The following is a 23,532-nucleotide window of genomic DNA, read 5'->3' on the forward strand; positions in this document are numbered from 1 at the left end:
CAACTCCGGGGAGCGGTCGGTAAGGCATGCCGGAGCTCCAGGAGGTCGATGCGGCCAACAGAAGCTCTTGGGGACGACAGCCGCAAGGAGCTCCACACCCATGCGATGGTGGCGCTCGGCAGGAGGTGGGTAAGGAGATGACGCGCGGTCGATTCCGTCAGCGAGCGTCTGCTCCGGCGCTCTGAAATCTGAATGCCGGAGAGCACGAGCAGTGCAGTGCAAGATCGGCCGGCGAGAGATGAGTGCCGAGGAGAATGGGCTGGCGAAGGGAGGACCGCTAATCGGTTGAGTTGACCAGATCGGAAGGCTCGGGATGTCAAATCAGAGTTTGAATTCGAACTCGAGTTGCCCACACGGGTTCCGATCGAACTCTAGCAACAACGTCGCCCTCATAATAAATAATCTCAAATCCAGAAGCACTACTACACGTAACAATACTCCTAAGTTCTATTTTTGGTACTGCCGGTTTTGTAGGTATGGAGAATAAAGTAACCTCCAATCGCAGCAGGTGCGTTCTTGGTGCTATGTTATTTACTTATTTTTGTGTATATTTATACTACGTTTTCCAATTTCATGAAGTAGGAGCTAATATTTTAAATATCATGTCCCATAACCTAGGATCAAGCAAACGAAGAATCCAAGAAAGATATCTTTATTCCTTATCAAACAGAAGGTTGGATCTCTAGTTTATCAAAAACACAAACTTATCAGACCAAAGAAGTTGTTTAGGCTGTGTATTCATGATGAGTTTGGCACAAGGGCATTGAGCAAACCTGCGGTGATACTTAGAGCAACCACACTACATCATGAAATAAAGCTTCGCACAGCAAGGCGGAACATCCTATGGATTTATCGTGTGCACAAAGTTCGTACGTGGACATCTTATAAGGAAAATATTGAGGTGATCAACAGACTGCACCACATATTTGACCATGCAATTCGTAGGTACACCGAGCACCGTTTGGAAGCTGGATTGTTCTATTTAGTCCGTGATATGGATGGTTTTACGCACACGGTTCGTAGTCACCTCTACAGTGGCACTGGCAGTGAGTTCTTGAGAGATTTGTGGAGAAAGAAGAGACTGGAGCGCAAGATGAGACAAACTAACAAAGAGGTATGCAACTGTTCTGCAAGTGCACAGATATCCAATCTGTGTGATAGAAAACTTTCCAGCATTGTCACCAAGACATTGAAATTGTGTAGCATGAGGCACATATTTTGCTTGTTACTTGTAATTTTCTTGGCTTTCCTGATAGTATATATGTAAATGAGTGTTAATTTGGGTTGACTCGATACGATTGCTACGCTTTCTATAGAGCATGGATGCATTCTCTCTCTCATGGATCTTGTTGATTTGCTGATCGCCAAGTCATCGCTAGAGTTTTGGGCCGCATTATCCTTTTTGGCAGATTAAATAAAAAGTGAACGGTGGAGATAAAGTAACATCAATAGGTCTCGCCAGGATATTAGATTGTGCTAGTGGTCGAAAGAAATTACTGGATTAGTCCGGACTAATAATTAACTATGCTAGTAGTCGTTGACCCAAGTCCCTGGACATGGAGATGTATTTACAGCCCATAAAATCAAACGTATAAGTTGTTGATCATAGTTGCATCACGACAATGGGTGCTTCCTATTGAAGGAAGATAAAGAAAACTCTAGCCACTCCACACTACTAGTAGAACGGTCAGCGCGCCGGGTCTGCTAGGGATGCTGGCCATCACGACTAGAGATGTATTTGTAGTGGGTGTCGCCGGGTCCGCCGGGTGCGCGCCGTACCGGGTCCACCGGGTGCGGGTACGGCCGGCTGCTGGGTACTGTGGCACCCCTCGCCAGGCGTTATGGAACGGTCAGCGCCGCCCTGCTACAGGGCCGTGCCCCCAGGACACCGCCCACCCCGGGCGGGGACGTGGGAGTGCGGCTGCCGCGCCCGCCGGGGCCGGCGTAAGGGAGGGAGCACTGTTGGCATGCTTGCTTGTCTCGTGTGTTGACTTCTTGTGGACGGCCAACATGCACTAGCCGGCTGGCTGGGTTGCGGCACCCGGCCGGCTCACGCTGGGGAGCCGGCCAGGGGCGAGCCGGATTGAGGTGCTTTGCCTGCCTCGATGTTTTTGAAAAAGATCTGGGTTCCGTTGTCTGTCCAGGGTCCATCCCCCGACAAATTGTTTGGTGTTGCGGCTATGGAGTGCTGCTCTCACGGGTTGGTGTGTGTTCGAATCCCATCTTTGCCGTTAATTTTTCCACTTAGTGCGAGTGGTAGGCAGGCCATGGTGCTTGTTAGTTTAGAGCATCTCTAGCAGACCCCTTGTAACGCCGCGACCTGCAAAATAACTGCCAAAATACGGGTCCATGCGGAAAATTCTGCTTGACACGTAAATGCGTCCGGCCCGTAAATTTTTTTGCGGGGCGCGGCATAATTCCCGTCCCAACCCGTGAAAATGCGGGTTCCCCCCTCGGCCCGTCGTCGCCCTGTATATAGCGGGAGCGGTTGATGGGGGGGCATTTCAGCCCGCGCTTTTCCCCACCCCCCCCCCACCCCCCGCGGCCGGGCTGCCGCCTACGATTCCGGCCAAACTAGCCGGCGGGATCACGCCGGAGGGCCGCCACATGCCCGAGCTTGCCCTCTGCCACTTCCTCCTGCGTCGGCGGGTCAGAAAATTGCAGATCGGCGGTTGTTCGACGCACCGGCCAGATTTGGCGTTTTCGGCCACCGGTGGCTGCGCCAAGTCATGGATTGGTCGGGGAGCAGCCCACTCAGCCCCGACAAAGCCCCAGCGCCGCATGCAGGTACGGGTTTGTCCTGTAGCCGCCGCCGCCATCGGTTAGACGACAAGGATTCGGCCGGCCGTCCGCCGGGCTCGGCGCTCGACGCTCGTGCAGTGGCTCGCCGGCTCGCCGATGCCGCTAATACAGTGCGTCGACTGCACGCGGCAATGGTGCGGTTAACTTCTGGCACGCCGAAGAACCCCGGATGGGTGTTCTTCAAATGCGAAAACGACGGGGTATGTGTTGTTTCCATTCGGCTTTGTCACTGTATTCTTCGGTTCAATTGCGATATCTCATTTTGAACATCGTCATGTGTTTAGGAAGATGGATGCTCATTTTGGTTGTGGGAAAGAGAATACGTTGATTTATTGATAGAAAGAAACTTAATAGATGTTTGTGCACTCCTTAGTAGAATTGAGGCTAATGATGCGGCTGCATGTGCAATTAGAGGAAAAAGTAGAGGGGAAGCAACATCTACTTTTTAGAACAAAAAAGAAGAATAAAGAATGCAAGATCAAGAATGTGCAGATCAACAACGAATGCATTGAGAAGATATTGCTCCAACTAGTGGGAGCAGTTATAAAAGTTGGATATCTTGTAAAATGCATAATTGTGATTCTTATTTTCTTTGGTCTTACTATTCTAACAAATATTTGATGAATTACTATGTATCCAATGTCATTGAAAAAAATAAAAAAGCAAAGAAATGTATTTTCATGTGTGAAATTGAAATGCAAATTTCGGATTTACGGGCCTGCAGGGCGGCGCCCGAGCAGATCCCGCAAAGCCGACCCGTAAAAGAGCATATTCCGCGAATATGTTTTTCTACGGGTCCGTTTTGCAGGGTCTGACTCTGCCGCCGCCCGCGCCGGCCCGCAAAGCTATTTTTCCACGAACTGTAAACGTGGTTTGCGGGTCGGCGTTATACGGGATCTGCTAGAGATGCTCTTAGGCCATGTATCAGCCTGAATGGGCCGGACATGCGACAGACAATAAGTAGCGCGGGCTAAGGCCCAGCCGTTTACCAAACACAAGCGAGTTCACATACGAAGAAACACATGAGACGGACGAAAATTACGATGATAAAAAATACTTCTCCCTTTTATAGCACGGTAGGTATAGATAACATTATATGGATTGTTACAAAGCACTCTACTATGAGCATTCACAATCTACAGATTTTTTTGAGCCAATATGGGCTTCTAAGTGCTCCTCCAATTATTGTAGTGACATGCTAGCGGACAGTTTCTGAGCTTGTGTCGTCCACCAGCATGCGTGTGGGGTTAGTAATAGAATGCATGCGAGGAAATATAATCTCTTTAATTGATTTTTATACCCTATCTTAGAGATTACACAAAATAATTTTATCTTGATGTAGTACACAATTCGAGATTAAGGATTTACTTGCTCTATATCATGAAGGAAGGAAGTTGTATGTGGGTAGTTGGACGAAGGCGTGATGGGAAGAAAACCGAACAACCAACGAGGAGGGTGGAATGAAACGGGTCAGTTTTAAAAAAACACGAATGGGTTGATGGGAGGTGGAGGCCATAGACCGAACTCTCTTTTAATAGTAGAGATCGTAGCCAAAGATCACACATACTCGGGGAAATCAAAAGGTCGTGTACCGAGTAAGGAGTCGTGTGCTCGTGGTTGAAGATGGAGTCGAGCGGCAAAGCCAAACTTTCCCTAACTCGGCAGAGACGGCAACTACCACGATGGAAGAAGAAGAAGGTCCCCTGTTGGCGTAGAGTTATCGGCGAATATTAGACCACAGTGAAGCGCCTTCGTCCTCAATGACGATGGGCATTTTAGTTTCCAGATGCACGCGAGATAATTCAGGAGATCCGCCGCGAGCACCAAATCCTAGCCAAAGAGGAGGGGTGATTCATCGTGTTTGCCCATAACTGACGTGGCCCTCCTCGAAGAGCGCGAAGCCATGACGGCTGCATGGGCAGGCGCGGTGACCCTCGCCCTGAGGTGCAGGAGGTTGCCGCTGCCAGTGCATCACTGGACTAAAAAGGAACAATTACACCTGCAAATCCACAAGGAAAAAAAAATATGGTTCACACCTTATGGCAAATATACTACAAGTCAACAAGGAAACAACGATCTTTCATAGATATACAATCGCCAAAGCTAAGGAGATCACAAGCACCAAGTAAAACAAATATCCCATGCCACACAATCTCAATGTTCTGACAGCTATGAAAGAAATATTTCTATACTCTGATACGGAAGATTTGAAAACATGTGGAACACTTGTGTAACTCCTGATTTTTCTCTCTCATGCTGCGCTCTAGTCTCTTTTTCCTCCACAGATCTTTTAAGAACTCATCATCTCCGTAGAGGTAACTGCTAACTGTGAATGTCAAATGTTTTTTGTCCGGGACAAAATAAAATAATCCGGTTTCAAAGCGGCGCTCTCTGTACTTTGCAATTGCCCTCTTTATTGTGCATGACAGTTTTCCAATGATTCCGTAATTTTCTATATAAACCGGCCATGAATTGATCGACCACACGTGAATCCACGCAAAAATCCCCCATCTCTCGTTACATAGCTCCAATTCGTGGCGCAGTGCCGTTGATTTAAGTACAGCTGCAGGTTTAGCCAATGCCCTCATGCCATACTCGTCACGAACACATAGCCTGAACGTCTTCTTTGGCCTGATAACCTTGTGGTCTTTTCCAAAAACTAGAGATCCGACCTTCTGTTTCAAAATAAATAAGAACGTCTTGGTCAAAATCTTCGGTTGGCGTTTGATCCTGGGTATGACATGAGCATCCTAAATTAATGCATCACATGATTTCTCAAAGAAAACAAAACCCTTAGGAGCTAGTAGTATATGCAAGTAAGAAAAAAAAGTGTACTAGAGTATGCATGCACGAACAGCTAATAGAAACACATATAAACAGCCCTCGTTCGTATGTACCTGCAGCTGCCATCGACGGTAGTAGTCTTCATATGCATCATGCAAAGAACCCGGCGAATCGATGGAGGACTAACTAGGAAGCCCTCGTCTACTAATACTCCTACGCGTGGTAGGTTAGTTTCTTTGTTTTTCTTTTTAGGGTAGGTTAGTTTCTTTGTTTTTCTTTTTAGGGGAGGTTAGTTTCATTGGACGTGTACGCACAGGAAAACCAACGTACACACGCACGCCCGTGGCGCATCCAAACAGGAGACCAACGCACATGTACGGCGTGGCCGATCCCAATAAGGACCACCGGAACAGCACAGCGCACGTCGATATTTTTTTTACTCTATATATCTATATCTATACTTACAAAAAGTTCTGAAAATTAAAAAAATGAAATAAAATGTTTAATAATTTTAAATGCTTGTGCATTCAAAAAATGTTTGCGGTTCTTAAAAAATGTTCGCGTATTCAAAAGATGATTGCGATTTTGAAAACAAATCTTCGGAAAATCAAAAAATGATCATGATTTTTATAAAGTTCGTGTATTAAAAATGTTAGTGAAATTGAAAAATAATTCATCACTTCAAAAAGTTCATGAATTGTAAAATATCCTAAAAATTCAAAAACAATTCATGACCTTCAAAATAGTTTATTGATTCATAAAATTTTCGCTGCTTCAACAAAAATCATGCATTTCAAAAAGATTGGTTAAATCAAAAAATGGTTGTGAATTTCAAAAATTGTTCCACCAATTTCCAAAAAAAGTTCGTTTATTCTAAAAATGTTCGCTGGTTAGCGAAAACGTTTAATTTTTTCACAATTTTAAAAAAATGTTTGCAAATAGTATAAAATGTTCATGATTTTAGATTTTTTTGAAAATCTGTAAAAATGTTCATGAATTTTAAAAATGTTCATTAATTTGAAAAATGTTCATGATTTAAAATATGTTCATGGGTTCAAAAAAATGTTCATGATTTTCAAATCTGTTCACGATTTCATGAAAATGTGAGTGATAGTGTATTTGGGTGATGCAACAAAATGTGGTCACGGTGATTGAAGATTATAATTTTTTTTCATACCGTTGCAACGCACGGACCGTTTTGCTAGTCTATATCTATATCTATACCTACCTACTAATAAAGTACGGAGCGTTTCTGCCCATCCAACGTTATATGTTTTATAAAAAAGCCCCTGATTTTTTTAAGTAACCCATGGTCCAATATTAAGTGTCCTTTCTCTATTGGGTTTTGGCCCAACAGCGACAACCGCTATCTCGTATGGTTTAAAAAAAACCTGATTTTTCTTTTAAGTACCCCGCGGTCCAACATTAAGAGCTCTTTCTCGGTTGGGTTTCGGCCCAACTACGACAACAACTATCTCGCATGCATGACGCCAGTTAGTATTCCATGTTGTAGGCCCAGTTTGCTCTGTTTTCAGCCTGTTAGGTCCCTGCCTTTTATTATTTACAAAGAATATGTAAAACATGATTATGCTATAACTTTGCAACCGTAAGTCAGATTAAAATAATTTGTGTATGTAATATGATTCAGAAAAATGCGGTTTCCAACCGTCCTGTTATTTGTTTCTGTTAACCACTTTGAAATTATGTTCAGAACATAAACTTAATTAACCTAATTAATTACTACAATGTATTTTGGGAAATGCTAACACACAATATAACTTTTATAAAATCTTTATATATATGAAATATGTTACAAGGGCCTATATGGATCGGAGAGAGTATGAATGATCGATTTCAATGGGCATATAGGAGTAATAAAGAAAGAAGAAAATAAAGGACGTGATCAGTAGGGATAAAAAAGAATGGGAGATTCAAAAAAATATGAACGAGAGAATAACACAAGGGAATTGGTATTAATACCAAGGACATGACATGCATGCAATGCAATAATGAAAAGGATTAAGCCGAATGATGTGGGAGGGACACACATAATTTCCGCTAGACCTTAGTGTGTGCCTCTGTGTCGTGCCCGAGCATAATTCGGATGTTGTTGGGCCGTGCTAACGGATATTTTAGTGGACACGTTAATTATCTCTCCCGTTGTAACCCACGGGTATATGTGCTAGTACCGAACGCTCTGCCCGTCCGTCGTCATACGTTAAGGCATTGATTTTTTCTTTAAGTAACCCACGGTCCAACATTAAATGTCATTTCTTTGTTGGGCTTCGGCAGAACTGCGGCAGTAGGCCCAGTAATATCTATTTTCAGCCCGTTAAGTCCATGGCTTTTATTATTCACAAAGAATATGTTAAACATGATTATGCTATAACTTTGCAACATAAAACAGATTAAAATAATTTGTATATGTTATTTAATAAGAAAATTGTGCAGTTCCCAGCTGTGCTACTATTTGTTTGTTAACTACTTTAAAAGTTTGTTCAGGGCATAAACTTAATTAACCTAATTAATTGCTATGGTGTATTTTGGAAAATGCTGATACCCAATATAACATTTTTATAATCTTTCTATATGAATGAAATATGTTACAACTGCCTATATGGATTGAAGGAAGTATGAATGATCGATTTCAATGGGCATATAGGAGTAATAAAGAAAGGAGAGAATGAATGGCGTGTCCAATAGGAATAAAAAAGAACCGAAGATTAAAAAAATATGAAGGAAATAATAACACAAAGGAATTTATATTAATACCAAGGGCATGGCATGTATGCAATGCAATAATAAAAAGAAATTAATACCGAGGGACATGGGATGGGCAACATATATGCGCTGCTGCATAGTGTGCGGCCATTATGTGCAACAGAAATAAGAGCGTCGACTTGTATGCAAAGAACTGGGGCCGTGTCGCTTAGACGTGCACACATTTTTTTTTATTAATTTTCAAGCATATGCAGATATGGCCTAAACACATTTAATAGAATCCTTTTATTGAGATGAGAATCATCATACAAAAACCATACCAAAAGTATTGTATGTGTAGCATGCTTATTAACGTACTATTGATATGAATTCCTGCTAGACCTCAGTGTGCGCCTCTATGCCGCTATCGGACACAATTCAGATGCTGTTGGGCCGTAGTGACGGATATTTCAGTGGACACGTCAATTATCTTTCCCGTTGCAATGCACGGGCTGCTAGTACAGTATAAAAATCAAAATCGCTCATGTACACGAGCATACACTCACCCCTGTGAACGCACGTACGCACACCCTACTCATATGAGCACCTCCGAGAATTAAGACGGCATAACATCTTGAGATTGACGAAGTAACCACGGGCGCCTCGTAGTTGACGGGAACGTCTCATCCCCCTGAACAAACATTGCCGATAAGTCCGAAATAAATTCAGAAAAATGCAAGCACCAATGTTAAGTCTAGAACCCCTGATGGGCTAAGGATATCATTGTTCTCCTAACTATCCAACCACATGTTGCGCAGGTTGATATCAACGCCAATACACGGGCGCGGAAACTCTTTTTTTCGAAAAGCGAAATACCCCAGCCTCTGCACCTCGCCTGATGCACACAACCATAAGGGTGCTAGTTCAGGGTGCGAGAAACTCGCAGGCGGGCACACATCTGTTGAGCCATGCCGGCTGCCTGATTGCCTCACGAGAGTACATCAATTTTTATGGCATAGTTATTATGGATGTTTTTCACACGGCAATTTTTTGCATGAAATGTTGTAAATGAACCCATGGAAATTTGCCCATGACATTTCAACAAAATTTGCCCATGGCATTTGTTTGTTTTTGTAGTGCTCACATGTTATGGCAAAAATTTGTAATCCCCATGGCATATTGTGTCTATTATACCATGTCAGATTTCTCTTTTTTTTTGCAAACAATGTTTTAAAGAGCACTATTTATTGTACTTTGCAAAATGATGTTTAATGTAGTTTCTCATACTGGCAGGGGCACTTTTATTCGTTAAACTGGCCCTTTAATTGTAAAGAGCATGGAGTTTTTTCATAAGTGCATGACATTTTTATTTGTGTATATCAATGGCAAAAAAAGTAGCTAATCTAAGTCAGGTCAAAAATACCATATTTAGGCTAAAGTGGACCTTTTTTGGCCCAACCGAGAAGGTAGGAGAGCAGCGTACGAGAGGGAGCGTGTTTGATCCTCATAAAAAAAGAGGGGGCATGTTCGCTCAGGGGGTTCTTTTCAAGCGAACGAAATAGTTCGCTCGATCGAACCCCTCGGGAACGTTTACTTTGCTGGTGGCTTCTTCCCTGGGGAACGATCGTCGGTTATTGGCATCCATTTTTATAGGTTAGTTTCTGAAACTTATGATTTTTTGTCACAACTACGAAGTAGAGGTTGGACTCAATGAAATTTTAAAACTCATCAAAAAGTATTCAAAAATAGATCTCATTTAAAAGTTCCGTACAGAGAGGAGTTTTTGTCTTGTCCCCCAAAGTGGTGATACGCTCTGGATCGTCGGTGGACATTGAGTTGTAGGCTTGGGCCACCCAATTGTCATTGGTCCTCTTCTATTTGTCGTTATACCCCGGGATCATGGCATCGTTACATAACATTCCAACAAAGTAAATTAATTGCTTCTTCTGACATTTGGAAACTAAACAAACCCAGTACAGGGCAAAGTGCTAAAACATTAAGCACTACATCTTCTGAAGCAACAAATTATACTTCTACTCCAAAAGCACAGTGGCATAAGTCACTCAAGCACACATAGCATTTGCACTAATAACATAGAAACAAAGGGATCCTAGGAGTAATCTAGAGCACATCAGGCAGTTGCCGGCTGCGTAGCATTTTCATGGTCTAGAGCATCTTCTCCTTGATGGTTGATGATGAATTTCTCCATGATAACCTCATGGTTGTCATCGAGCTTGAACTAGGCTTGCAGCGTGGCAATGATGTCAGCAGGAAGCTAGTCCTTGAATTGTTGAGCAAAGGAACCCAATGTGGCCTCAGTCAGAGGTGGACCACGAAAAAAAATTAAGGTGGGGCGAAGTCTCACTAAAATTCTTTTATGCGAATCAAAGGACTCAATACACACTAACAATGCTCACTACAAACCAATAACCAAATATAATGAAAATGTAGACATGTTTTAATAGGAAAACAACCTAAAACATACCGATAATGAAGCTTTTAATGACGTCTAGAAGACCCAGACAATGGCAGTGCCCTACCCTCCTTCTGAAAATCTTCCTTAATTTTACCAAGATCAATACTTTTGAAGATCTCTCGCTCAATGTAACAAACCATCAAGTCATTAAGCCAGCCATCAGACAGCTTGCTGCGTAACTCAGTCCGCCGCCGCCGTCGGCTGCCCTGCCTGGGCTCCTGCCTCCTGGCGACCTGGCCAGCCGCCGTCGCCGCTCGCTAGGGTTGACGCGTAGTGTCGCGTCGAGAGGTCGAGGGTCGAGGCGAGAGGAAAGCCTCCGCTCGAGAGGCCAGCCGTGACTCGTCGTTTCATGGGTGGCTGGTTGTCTCGGCCCATCAGGCCACTGGCCGCGTTGGCCCATAAGAACGACGACGCAGCCTTTTCTATTAGCGATCGATGGACAGCGCAGCCTCTGTATCGATGCATATGTATAAAAAATTATTTTCTCAAAATTAAGGTATGGCAGGCGCCATACCCTGCCCACTAGGGAGCTCCGCCAGTGGCCTCAGTGACGTCTTCGCCATCTTTGACAATGTGGAGGCTGCGACAAACAAGCTTCTCTGCTACCATGGCAACTGGCGCAACCTTTCCGTGGCTACTGGGATGGAGCCGCTCACTGGATTGGCGGAGAGATAAGTTGTCATTTTGGTAGATGCGTACCGTTGCAAGTATTTGCGTTGCGTACTGGTGTCCTGGGAGGTGACGACGCCGGTGAAGCCAGCACGGCCTCCTCGCATGTTCGGAACGTAGGATTGATTTGGGCAGACAACATGTCTAGGAGGTAGGCCCTAGAGGCGTGTTGGATCCAGATGTGGCTTGAGGGGTGATTCGAAGCTCGGAGGTGCACCGGCGATAGGCAGGATGAGAGTCGCCAACGAGCAGAGATAACTTGTACCAATACTCTCCCACCCCCTCTCCCTGTCCGCGAGAGGAAAAGGAACAGGAAGGGTTACATGCGTTGGTGAATTCTCTATTAATCCCTGCCTACAGCGATTCATCAAAAACTAAGAAAATTATGATAGACTCTTTAAACTGTATACGGGAGATGGTATGTTTCCATCCCCACCATACAAGGCCCCACGTTTAGCGACCTAGTAAAATCCACATGGCTGGGTGGCCCTGTAGCTCTATAAACCCGGATTGGATGCTAGCAAATCAACGAGGAAAACAATATGTGATCATGCCTTATTGCAAATGCTGTAGCAACTCGACCAAGATGCAATGATCTTTCATAGATATACAATCATCAAAGCTAAGGAAAACAGAAGCAACAAGTAAAACACATGTCTCATGTCAAACAATCTCAAAGTCTTGACAGCTACTGAGGAAAGGTTCCTATCTTCGCATAACTGTTGTTTTTTCTCTCTCATGGTACGCTCTAGTGCTTTTTTTTCTCCACAGGTCCCTTAAGAATTCGCTATCACCATAGAGGTAACTTCTAACTGTGAGTGTCAAATATTTGTTTGAGACCAAATAAAACAATCCGGCTTCAAAGCGGCGCTCTCTATACTTTATAATCGTACCGTCTATGGTGCATGACAGATTTTTAATGATTTCACCACTTTCCATATTAACCGGCCATGAGTTGATCTTGCCCAACTTAACCATCGTTATAAGCCGCCATCTTCCCGTACAAAGCTCGATTTCGTGGCGTAGTGCCGTTGACTTAAGTACAGCTGCAGGTTTAGCCAATGCCCTCGTGCCATACTCGTCACGAATACATAGCCTGAACATCTTCTTTGGTCTGATGATCTTGTGATCTTTTCCAAAAAGTAGAGACCCAACCTTCTGCTTGAAAATAAATAAGAACGTCTTCGTCGGAATCTTCGGTTGGCGTATGATCCTGGGTATATGACATGAGCATCGTAAATTAATATCCCATGATTTCTCAAAGAAAAAAAAAACCCTTAGGAGCTACTAGTATAGCCCTCGTTCGTATGTACCTGGAGCTGCCATCGGAGGTAGTAGTCTTCATCTGCATCATGCAAAGAACCCGGCGAATCGATGGAAGACTATTTTGTTCCCGGGAGATCGGAGGACTAATTAGGAAGCCCTTTCGTTATGACACGTCTGTCTTGTCTTTGCCTACATGTCCTGTATCATTACTCTATCATATAGGACGTGTTTACGAACAGGAAAACGGACACTAGAAAACCAACGCACACGCACGCCCGTGGCGGATCCAAACAGGACCCCAGAACTAAAAAGCCAACGCACATGTACGGCCGTGGCAACAGGTAAACCGGAACAGCGCACGAGCAGGAAAAACCACGCACACGAGCAGACCTGGTCCCGCCGCCGATCAGCTCCTCTGACTGCTGTTCCTCGTCGAGGCGCCTCCGCCATCCCGGCGCCACCCCCCGCCGACGAAGCACCGCGCGGCTGCCCTCAAACCTGTGCGCGTCATGGTAGCCGCCGAGCGCCTGCGCGCTGAAGCACCTGCGGTTAGCTGCATGAGAAGTCGATCCAGACGGCGCCGTAGGCCAGCAGCTGCGCACGGCGCCGTCCTGGGTCCTCAGGCCGAGACTGCTGATGGCATACTCGTCTTTTTCATCAGATCGGTTTTTTTATTGCATTGACTAGAGCATGCATTTCTACACTCTTCATGGCCCGAGTGAGGAAGGATAGATGATATAGTACTATCATCCACTGGTTTTCTCCACATCTTTATTTTTTCTTTGAGAATGATGACTTTTATTACATCGGAACCGTGAGGAATATCTGAGCGATTAGGGCACTAGATTGCAAGGACATGAAAGGTAATGCGTGTTAGATATAAAACTTTAGGCATGGCATGAGTAGGATGTTGAACCTATTTTTAGTTAGACCACCTAAAACAGATTAACAAAAAGGGGTTCGTGAGATTTCTTACGAGTACAGAGGGAAACCTCCTGCCTACTTGGTCCACCCCTTGTGTAGCCATGTAGCCCATGGCTACACCTTGTGTACTTCCGCAACAGGGAGATGGTCGTGGAAGAAGAGCAGGAGCATGGAGACATCGATGGCAGCAGGGAGCCACTGGCATGGCCTTGTGGTGGCCAGCGGTGGTAACGGTCTTCTAATACCCATTAGCATCTTTTTGAATCAGTTGTTAGGAGTAGTTTTGGGGTTAACCTATGTACATCATATGCCCAAGGGGCATGACCTATTTGGCTTGTGTGCACCCGATCAAAGCACAAACGCGAGGAGAGAAGAATATGTCACCTCTATTTTCCTATTGGTTTGTTATAAATCTGTGAGATCAGTTCCAACATTCTCCCTCTTAATCGTTAGGGTAACAAACATCATAAGGGCATCTCCAATGCTGGCCCCCAATCCGCACACCGCAGATGTCCTTTTTCATGTCTGGACATGGTCCGCAGACATGATGCCGGGGAAAGCCGTCCAATCCTTATAATCACAGAAATTCTCATTTGTTCGGTTGGAGGAGAGGGGGGGGGGCATGCATGTGGTGAATATGTGTGTGTAGTGTGCTGTTGGAAGGAGAGAGAGAAAAGAGAGGAGGACCATGTGGGGAAGTGGACGTCCAATTGCATAGCTCCCCTCCCCCCCCCCCCCCCCCCAAGTTGCTTCTTATTTGCATGAAAACAGACATCCGAACCGCTTCGCGGACCGATAGCGTTCCCCATTGGACACTATAATCCGGATATATACCGAAGCTTTGAGGGTCTTCTTTGGAGATGCTCTAAGTCCACTCTTAATAGAAATAACATATCAAAGTGAAGTGTTACAATGCCAATGAGTTGTCACTGAACCTCATTACCTATAGTGTATCATTCTATCTTGAAATGGAAAAGATAATACTCTATAGGAGTTGCTTTATACGATGGTCATAATTTCCAGGATGAAAATGCTTTCCTAACCCATAAGGACAACACTAATATAAACGAATAAATGGTAAGCGTTAATAAGCGGAACCGCAAAAACAAATAAATCAAACATCATAGATCTGATCCTAGATTGTATCTTTCGCAACATGAAATATACTATCAACGGTTTTGGCTACACCGAATGACTTGTTGTTACTTGCATAGAGGACTGCGTGATCATAATTGCAGTGAGTGGTTTAGAGATGCTGTCAACCACTTTTAACTTTGGCAATAATATTCTTTCGACATACAACCTACTCAGTAGCCTCTTAACATGCCACAAATAGTTTGCATCACTCGTGATGCCATGATTGTCCTTTAGGAGTTTTTCCACGATAGAACTTCTCGTGGGAGAGTGTGGATGTAACATTATAAAACAAAGAAGAACAAAACAAATATATGAGGAACATACTACTACATGAATCTTTTCTTCGTATGAAAGTGGTCACGAATGTGGTCAAAGTTTATTTGGAAGCGTTTACAAAAAGTTCTAATTATAAAGGAGAAAAAATATGGTATTTAAAACTCAAATTTTTTATTGCCTCCCAATTAGCGTACCTCCAAATTTTCGTTCCCTAAACTCGTTCTTTAACGCCCTGCTCAACTAACCCAACCCTCCCCAAATACCGTCTCTTATTTCAACATCAACCACATCCCCGTTCAACATCGGAGCCATCCCCTCGTCTCCCCCTCTCTCTCTCTCTCCCTTCGCCTCCAGATCTGCCCCCTTCCCACCGGTGGTTCTCGCTACACCGCCACAAATCGTTAGTCACCATGGAGGTGCACCCGGCCGATGGCATTCGGCTCGGCTCGGCTCGACCAGCTCTCATGGTAAAACCACCCCAAGATTTATCTCTCCCTCACTGCTCACACAGTTCCGCTCTGCTATTGACTGAATTTGAGCTTCTGTTACTTATGTCACTCACTCAGGGCGACTGCGCGGCGCCAAGCGGATGTATGTCAGGTCTTCGTCAATGGTGTGAAGTCACCCTTACCATATGGATCATATATGTAAGCTCTTTCTTCCTCGCACAAACCACTAGTCTGCTACTGTGCTGCTTCTGAATTCTAATGCTTCAGTCTGAACCAACTTGCTTTGCCCATGCACATCTGGAAAAATGCAGAAGTCTGATGAAAAGTGTGTGTTCTGTTAAATCAAACATCTTCAGACCACCTGTGAACAAATTGCCTATCATATTATTCCATTGCTCGATGTTCATTAGGGCCGCAGAGACCACATCTACCAGTACTCCATATGCTCAAAGGATGATGTTTCAAGCTCAGTGTCCCATGTCGGTGATCTATTTGATAATAACACACCAACTAACTGAATTTTCATGTCACACAAACTACTAGCCTACCTCTATTGCTTCAGTTGTTGTTTACATTGCTACATATTTGATTTGCTGCTGATGTTAGCACTGCATATCATGGATTGTTTATGCCCTGTTGCTGATGGAGGAGGAAGAGTCCGCGGACACTCAGTGAGGAGGAGGTGCGGCAGAGCGTGCGTTGTGTAGCGGACCTGAGCGCGAGCCTCACCGCGCCGCCTCGTCATCGATGTTGATGGCCGCCAGGGTGAGGATGAAGAAGGGCGCCATCCCGCCGTGCACAGGAGGATGAAGGTGGCCGCGTGCACATGCGTGTTGCCGAAGCCCAGCCGCCCGGCGTTCCACCCCAACACGCAGCAGCAGCAGAACACCGACAGGTACGCCAGCGAGATGTCCTCCTACAGGTCCAGCTGCTCCAGGCTCCAGCAGCCCGCCAGCCCACTCTGGCGCCGCCGTGGCATCTTCTTCCTCCTCGAAGACCACGACGGCGGCGGCTCCTTCTCATTCTCTTTCTCCCTGCGGAGGAGAGGAGTACCTCTTCTCGACGGTCTTCTGCTGGAGCTGCTGCGAACCAGAAGACTCCTCGTCGGCCGTGGCCTGGGCCTCGTGGTCTATGCCGAGGGTGCTGAGGTTCTTATACAGGCTTGCGACGGCCGGCACGCAGATGGCGACCGACGCGGTGAGGGCGACGGCCACCGGAGGCCGCCGGCTCATGGTGAGCACGAGGTTGAGGCGGCACAGCGCGTACTGCGCGAAGCAGTTGTGGAGCAGCAGGACGACGATCGCCATGTGCTTCCTCTCGCGGGGCTTGACGGTGACGCCCTTGCAGTACGTCTCCCGGAGCGCGGGCATGTCGCTGCCATTTGGCGGGTAAGGAGCGCCACGGCCTCCTCTGTCTCCTGCTCCCCCGTTCTGGTATTTTAAGCTAACAGAATCACAAGTAACGCAACAACGACATGTGACGTTATCTTCCACAGTTCGTTGTGTTATTTAATCCGCCAGAAAAGGTATGGATGCGGCACAAAGACTCCAACGATACACGGGAATACTCGATGATCACCGATGATTTGTTAACAAAAATCCATGAGAAAAAAAGGTGATGTCAGCCAATTTTCCTTTTCTTAATTTCTTTGTCTTTTCCGTTAGATTTATGTTCTCAAGAACAAGAAATATATTTGTCGTTTTTTTAATTATTTTTTTGCGAGAAAACTTTGAATCTATTCATCTTCTATCATAGCAGTACAACGAACACTAGAAATAATAAAAATTACATCCAGATCCATAGACCACCTAGCGACGACTACAATCACTGAAGCGAGCCGAAGGCGCGCCGCCGTCATCACCCCTCCCTCGCCGGAGTCGGGCACAACTTGTTATAGTAGACAGTCGGGAAGTCGTCGTGCTAAGGCCCCGTAGGACCAGCGCACCAGAACAGCAACCGCCGCTGATGAAGAATAATATAGATCGAAAAGGATCCAACCTGAAGACACACGAACATAGACAAACCACAACCAGTCCGAGCAAATCCACCGAGGATAGATCCGCCGGAGACACACCTCCACACGCCCACCAACAATGCTAGACGCACCACCAGAACGGGGACTAGGCGGGGAGACCTTTATTCCATCTTCAGGGAGCCGCCGCCGTCTCGTCTTCCTGAGTAGGACACAAACCCTAACAAATCTCGATGGAACGACTAACAACGAAGCCCTCCCACCGGTCCTTGCCAGGATCCACCGCGCTCCCATGGCCCTAGGGCCACCGGAGACGAGGCGGACCTGTGGCGAAGCCGGCGAGAGGCACGAACCCTAGCTTTTCTTAAAGGAGGAGACGCGGCTGGAAAATATAGTCGTGCATGTCTGACAAATATGTAACTGCAGTTGCACACGGCCGGTAGACATGTTGTTGCACAAGTTTGACGGACATGCAAATGCAGTTGCACATGATCGGTTGCATGTCCATCGGTGATCGTGCAACCATAGTTGTGTGCCATCGATGGATGTGCAACTCACCAGCGGAGCTATGTTGAGGCCAGGTGGCGCTGCCCCAGTTTTAGAAAAAGCACTGAAGAAAATATATTTGAATGGTCTATATGATGGAAAAATTAGCCTTTTGCCCCCATAGATTTTCGTCTAGCACCGCCATTGGTGCAACTGTAGTTGCATATTACCGATGAAGATGCGAATATAGTTGCGTGCAGGTGCGCGGGCATGCAATTGCAGCCGAGTGCGGAGCGGTTCACATGGAAATATAATTTGTGCGCCGGTGCATCAACCTTGCACATGTCAGTTGGCAACTGCGCTGTCGACAAGTGTTCGGCCACGCAACTATAGTCAACATGTAGAGTGAAAAAAATCATAAAAAAGCTAAAACATATAAAAATGATAAGTAGAAAGAGAAAATGAAACTAAAAACAAAAGGAAAAAATATCAACACAGATATCCGCATAAAATCTGACCGGTATAGTAAGGAAGCCCTTCCTTTTGCCCGACTGATTTTCTACCAGAAACTAGTAGAATGCCCGTGTGTTGCTACGGGCCTTTTAATTTTTTATTGCATATATGTACTAAGCTTGGTGAATTTTTGGCTTCTTTCAACGGCATTGCCTTGGGACCCTTGTTGTACATTGGATTTCTTTTTAAACATCGACATAATCCATCTCCACCTCTCTCATAATCTATAAAAATAAAATATATGGAAATACACCTTTTGTATTATCATGTGCAACATCTCTACAAAGAAGAACAATTATTTGTATGCATCTCCTCTAATTCTGTAAAACTCGATGAGTATTTAGTCCAGTCCATCATATTTATGTTAGTGACTTCGTCAATCAACATTTTCAAAGCATCGTCAATCAACATTTTCAAAGCATCATCCGATGCCTCGGTTTTTATCTCTGATATACAAAGGTGAACATATAAACATATATTAAACAAAACTCATATAAAATATATATTCGTTGGTGAACATATATACCGTTTTTAGTCAAAGTGAATGACATCGTGCTTTTTAGTGGAGTGAGTCGCATCCAAATTTTAATAACATGTAGGCTCACCTGTAAATCGTTTGTTGGTAATTTTAGAGTTTGTGATATTTTTCACTCTATAAAAAAGTATGACACGTTTCTTTCATAGCAAACAACCGATTTTCCCTTAAAAGCAAACAACCACTCCTTCTCTTCTTATCTTAAAGAAAGCAATTCACCCTCTCACTCATCGCACGACGTAGCGGTCAAACTCACATCTCATTCCCCCGGCCTGCTCTGCCAACCACAACTTCTAATTGTCACCCCCCTCGACGTCACGTCATTTAGCTCGCACCTTGCTCTCACCGCCATGCCCCCCTCCTCTCCACTATATTGCTCGCCCCCTCCTCTCCCGTCCATGTCATCCCAGGCCGATTCCCGATGCCAAGGAGTGCACACCATCGTAGCCGAGGGTGACCACCACGACGACACAACCGTGTTGTTCACCGCAACGCCACACCTTCTCCAACAACATATTCATCTAGTCTCTGTAGCTGATCGGATGCTGATTTGTATCTGCCAAAGATTGACTCCAACAACATATTCACAATAACTACCCGTGTAACTTCACTGTTTGACAAAATAGTAGTCAGAGGGAGCGTTTCTCCTGGGCTAGGGTTCCTCCCCACCCCCCCCCCCCCCCGCCGCCGCCGACCGCCGGTCTCCCGCGCCCCCGTCCCACCTCCCTCTCCCTCCTCCCGCCCCGCCCCTCCCCCCCCCCCGCGTCACCCCTGTTACTCATCCAGCGCCTCCCTCGCCCTTCCTCCTCCCGCCGCCGCCGGGCCTTGCCCGCGTGGTGCTGCTGGCGGCGGCGGGCCTGTCCTTCCCCGCGTGCTGACCCCCCTGCTCGGGAGGTGGTGGCCGGCGGCGGTGCCCTTCGGCCGGCGCTGGTGTCGCAAGGCGGCGGCGATGCCGCATGCCACGGTGGCCCTCGACATGGCAGCGCGGCCGTTGGTCGTGGGAGGCACGGTGGCGTTGTTGGCTGGAGGCGCCCGCTGAGCCCAGATCTGGACCCGTTTGGGCCCCATCTGGGTTGGGTCGGGCCGGTGGCACGACACTCGGCGGCGTCGCTTCCTGGTGGCAGTGGCGAGACGGCGGCGATCTACGGGCGGCGAGTACTTCGTTGGTCGGCGTGTTGCAGCGCGGTGATAGGGACTGTCCGGGCCCACGCACTGGTAGAAAAAGGGTCAAATGTGAGACACATTAGTGCCGGTTTGCATTTGAGCCGGCACTAATGTGTCCATTAGTGCCGGTTCAAACGGCTAGGCGGGAGGAGATCTTTAGTACCGGTTCGGGGCGAACCTTTAGTACCGGTTCATGCCACGAACCAGTACTAAAGAGAATGGGGCCTGGCCAGCACCTTTAGTACCGGTTCGTGGCACGAACCGGTAGTAAAGAGGTTGTGGCAGGCTGTTTTTATATAGTCCCACCTTGCTCCCCTAGCAAGATTTTTACCACCTTAAATATGTTACTTCTCAAACTATCACAAGCACTTGGTCTTCATTGAACTCTATGTGTAGAATTTGTGGTCGCAATATGAGTCTTCACCGGTTTCTAAACCGTTGAGGACTCATATTGACAATTCAGATTGTACACAAAAAGATCATTGATAATCAATGTATTTTTTATGACAATCAATGTTTTTAAACTTATTTGAACTTCAGCCTATTTTTGCGTTCAGTATGCATCATTCAAAGCGACGTCATCAATTTCCAACACGTTCTGACATCATTAGATGTTTTTTAGTCATTTACCGATTTGTTTAGAGAGCTAAATGACGGTGAAATTGAAAATCACTACAAAATGAACTCTGAAAATGTTGGAACTTGGCATGGTATCATCATTTCACACGCATAGCATGTGCAAAAGCGTAGAGAGGGTCACGGCGAAAACTGGACACACCTCGTGTACAAACTGGACAATCTCTTTCGGAGTATCAGGGTTTCGGACGAGAACTCATCTGTTACACGGGCACTTCAATGTTTTTTAAACTTATTTGAACTCCAGCCTATTTTTGCGTTCAGTATGCATCATTCAAAGCGACGTCATCAATTTCCAACACGTTCTGACATCATTTGCTGTTTTTCAGTCATTTACCGATTTGTTTAGAGAGCTAAATGACGGTGAAATTGAAAATCACTACAAAATGAACTCTGAAAATGTTGGAACTTGGCATGGTATCATCATTTCACCTGCATAGCATGTGCAAAAGAGTAGAGAGGGTCATGGCGAAAACTGGACGCACCTCGTGTACAAACTGGACAATCTCTTTCGGAGTATCAGGGTTTCGGACGAGAACTCATCTGTTACACGGGCACTTCAATGCTTTTTAAACTTATTTGAACTCCAACCTATTTTTGCGTTCAGTATGCATCATTCAAAGCAACGTCATCAATTTCTAACACGTTCTGACATCATTTGCTGTTTTTCAGTCATTTACCGATTTGTTTAGAGAGCTAAATGACGGTGAAATTAAAAATCACTACAAAATAAACTCTGAAAATGTTGGAACTTGGCATGGTATCATCATTTCACCCGCATAGCATGTGCAAAAGAGTAGAGAGGGTCACGGCAAAAACTGGACGCACCTCATGTACAAACTGGACAATCTCTTTCGGAGTGTCAGGGTTTCGGACGAGAACTCATCTGTTACACGGGCACTTCAATGTTTTTCAAACTTATATGAACTCCAGCCTATTTTTGCGTTCAGTATGCATCATTCAAAGCGACGTCATCAATTTCCAACACGTTCTGACATCATTTGCTGTTTTTCAGTCATTTAACGATTTGTTTAGAGAGCTAAATGACAGTGAAATTGAAAATCACTACAAAATGAACTCTGAAAATGCTGGAACTTGGCATGGTATCATCATTTCACCCGCATAGCATGTGCAAAAGAGTAAAGAGGGTCACGGCGAAAACTGGACGCACCTCGTGTACAAACTGGACAATCTCTTTCGGAGTATCAGGGTTTCGGACGAGAACTCATCTGTTACACGGGCACTTCAATGTTTTTTAAATTTATTTGAACTCCGGCCAATTTTTGCGTTCAGTATGCATCATTCAAAGCGACGTCATCAATTTCCAACACGTTCTGACATCATTTGATGTTTTTCAGTCATTTACCGATTTGTTTAGAGAGCTAAATCACGGTGAAATTGAAAATCACTACAAAATAAACTCTGAAAATGTTGGAACTTGGCATGGTATCATCATTTCACACGCATAGCATGTGCAAAAGCGTAGAGAGGGTCACGGCGAAAACTGGACACACCTCGTGTACAAACCGGACAATCTCTTTCGGAGTATCAGGGTTTCGAACGAGAACTCATCTGTTACACGGGCACTTCAATGTTTTTAAACTTATTTGAACTCCAACCTATTTTTGCGTTCAGTATGCATCATTCAAAGCGACGTCATCAATTTCCAACATGTTCTGACATCATTTGCTGTTTTTCAGTCATTTACCGATTTGTTTAGAGAGCTAAATGACGGTGAAATTGAAAATCACTACAAAATGAACTCTGAAAATTTTGGAACTTGGCATGGTATCATCATTTCACCCGCATAGCATGTGCAAAAGAGTAGAGAGGGTCATGGCGAAAACTGGACGCACCTCGTGTACAAACTGGACAATCTCTTTCGGAGTATCAGGGTTTCGGACGAGAACTCATCTGTTACACGGGCACTTCAATGCTTTTTAAACTTATTTGAACTCCAACCTATTTTTGCGTTCAGTATGCATCATTCAAAGCGACGTCATCAATTTCTAACACGTTCTGACATCATTTGCTGTTTTTCAGTCATTTACCGATTTGTTTAGAGAGCTAAATGACGGTGAAATTGAAAATCACTACAAAATAAACTCTGAAAATGTTGGAACTTGGCATGGTATCATCATTTCACCCGCATAGCATGTGCAAAAGAGTAGAGAGGGTCGCGGCGAAAACTGGACGCACCTCGTGTACAAACTGGACAATCTTTTTCGGACTATCAGGGTTTCGGACGAGAACTCATCTGTTACACGGGCACTTCAATGTTTTTTAAACTTATTTGAACTCGAGCCTATTTTTGCGTTCAGTATGCATCATTCAAAGAGACGTCATCAATTTCCAACACGTTCTGACATCATTTGCTGTTTTTCAGTCATTTACCGATTTGTTTAGAGAGCTAAATGACGGTGAAATTGAAAATCGCTACAGAATGCACTCTGAAAATGTTGGAACTTGGCATGGTATCATCATTTCACCCGCATAGCATGTGCAAAAGAGTAGAGAGGGTCACGGTGAAAACTGGACGCACCTCGTGTAAAAACTGGACAATCTCTTTCGGAGTATTAGGGTTTCGGACGAGAACTCATCTGTTACACGGGCACTTCAATGTTTTTTAAACTTATTTGAACTCCAGCCTATTTTTGCGTTCAGTATGCATCATTCAAAGAGACGTGATCAATTTCCAACACGTTCTGACATCATTTGCTGTTTTTCAGTCATTTACCGATTT

At 45.2% G+C, this 23,532-nt stretch overlaps 2 long non-coding RNA genes across 2 annotated transcripts; one reads left to right on the top strand and one right to left on the bottom strand.

Annotated features, from left to right (window-relative positions):
* Positions 1-429: 429 nt before the first annotated feature.
* Positions 430-1,278, top strand: LOC123049567 (uncharacterized). Its single transcript, XR_006423611.1, has 2 exons — positions 430-508; positions 619-1,278. It is a non-coding gene; the product is annotated as an uncharacterized lncRNA (long non-coding RNA).
* Positions 1,279-4,828: 3,550 nt separating this feature from the next.
* Positions 4,829-5,855, bottom strand: LOC123049568 (uncharacterized). The gene is made up of 2 exons (XR_006423612.1): positions 5,700-5,855; positions 4,829-5,532 (listed from the first exon to the last, which is right to left on the bottom strand). It is a non-coding gene; the product is annotated as an uncharacterized lncRNA (long non-coding RNA).
* Positions 5,856-23,532: the final 17,677 nt, after the last annotated feature.

The sequence above is a fragment of the Triticum aestivum genome, chromosome 2D (genome assembly GCF_018294505.1).
Source record: "Triticum aestivum cultivar Chinese Spring chromosome 2D, IWGSC CS RefSeq v2.1, whole genome shotgun sequence".
Lineage (NCBI taxonomy): Eukaryota > Viridiplantae > Streptophyta > Magnoliopsida > Poales > Poaceae > Triticum > Triticum aestivum.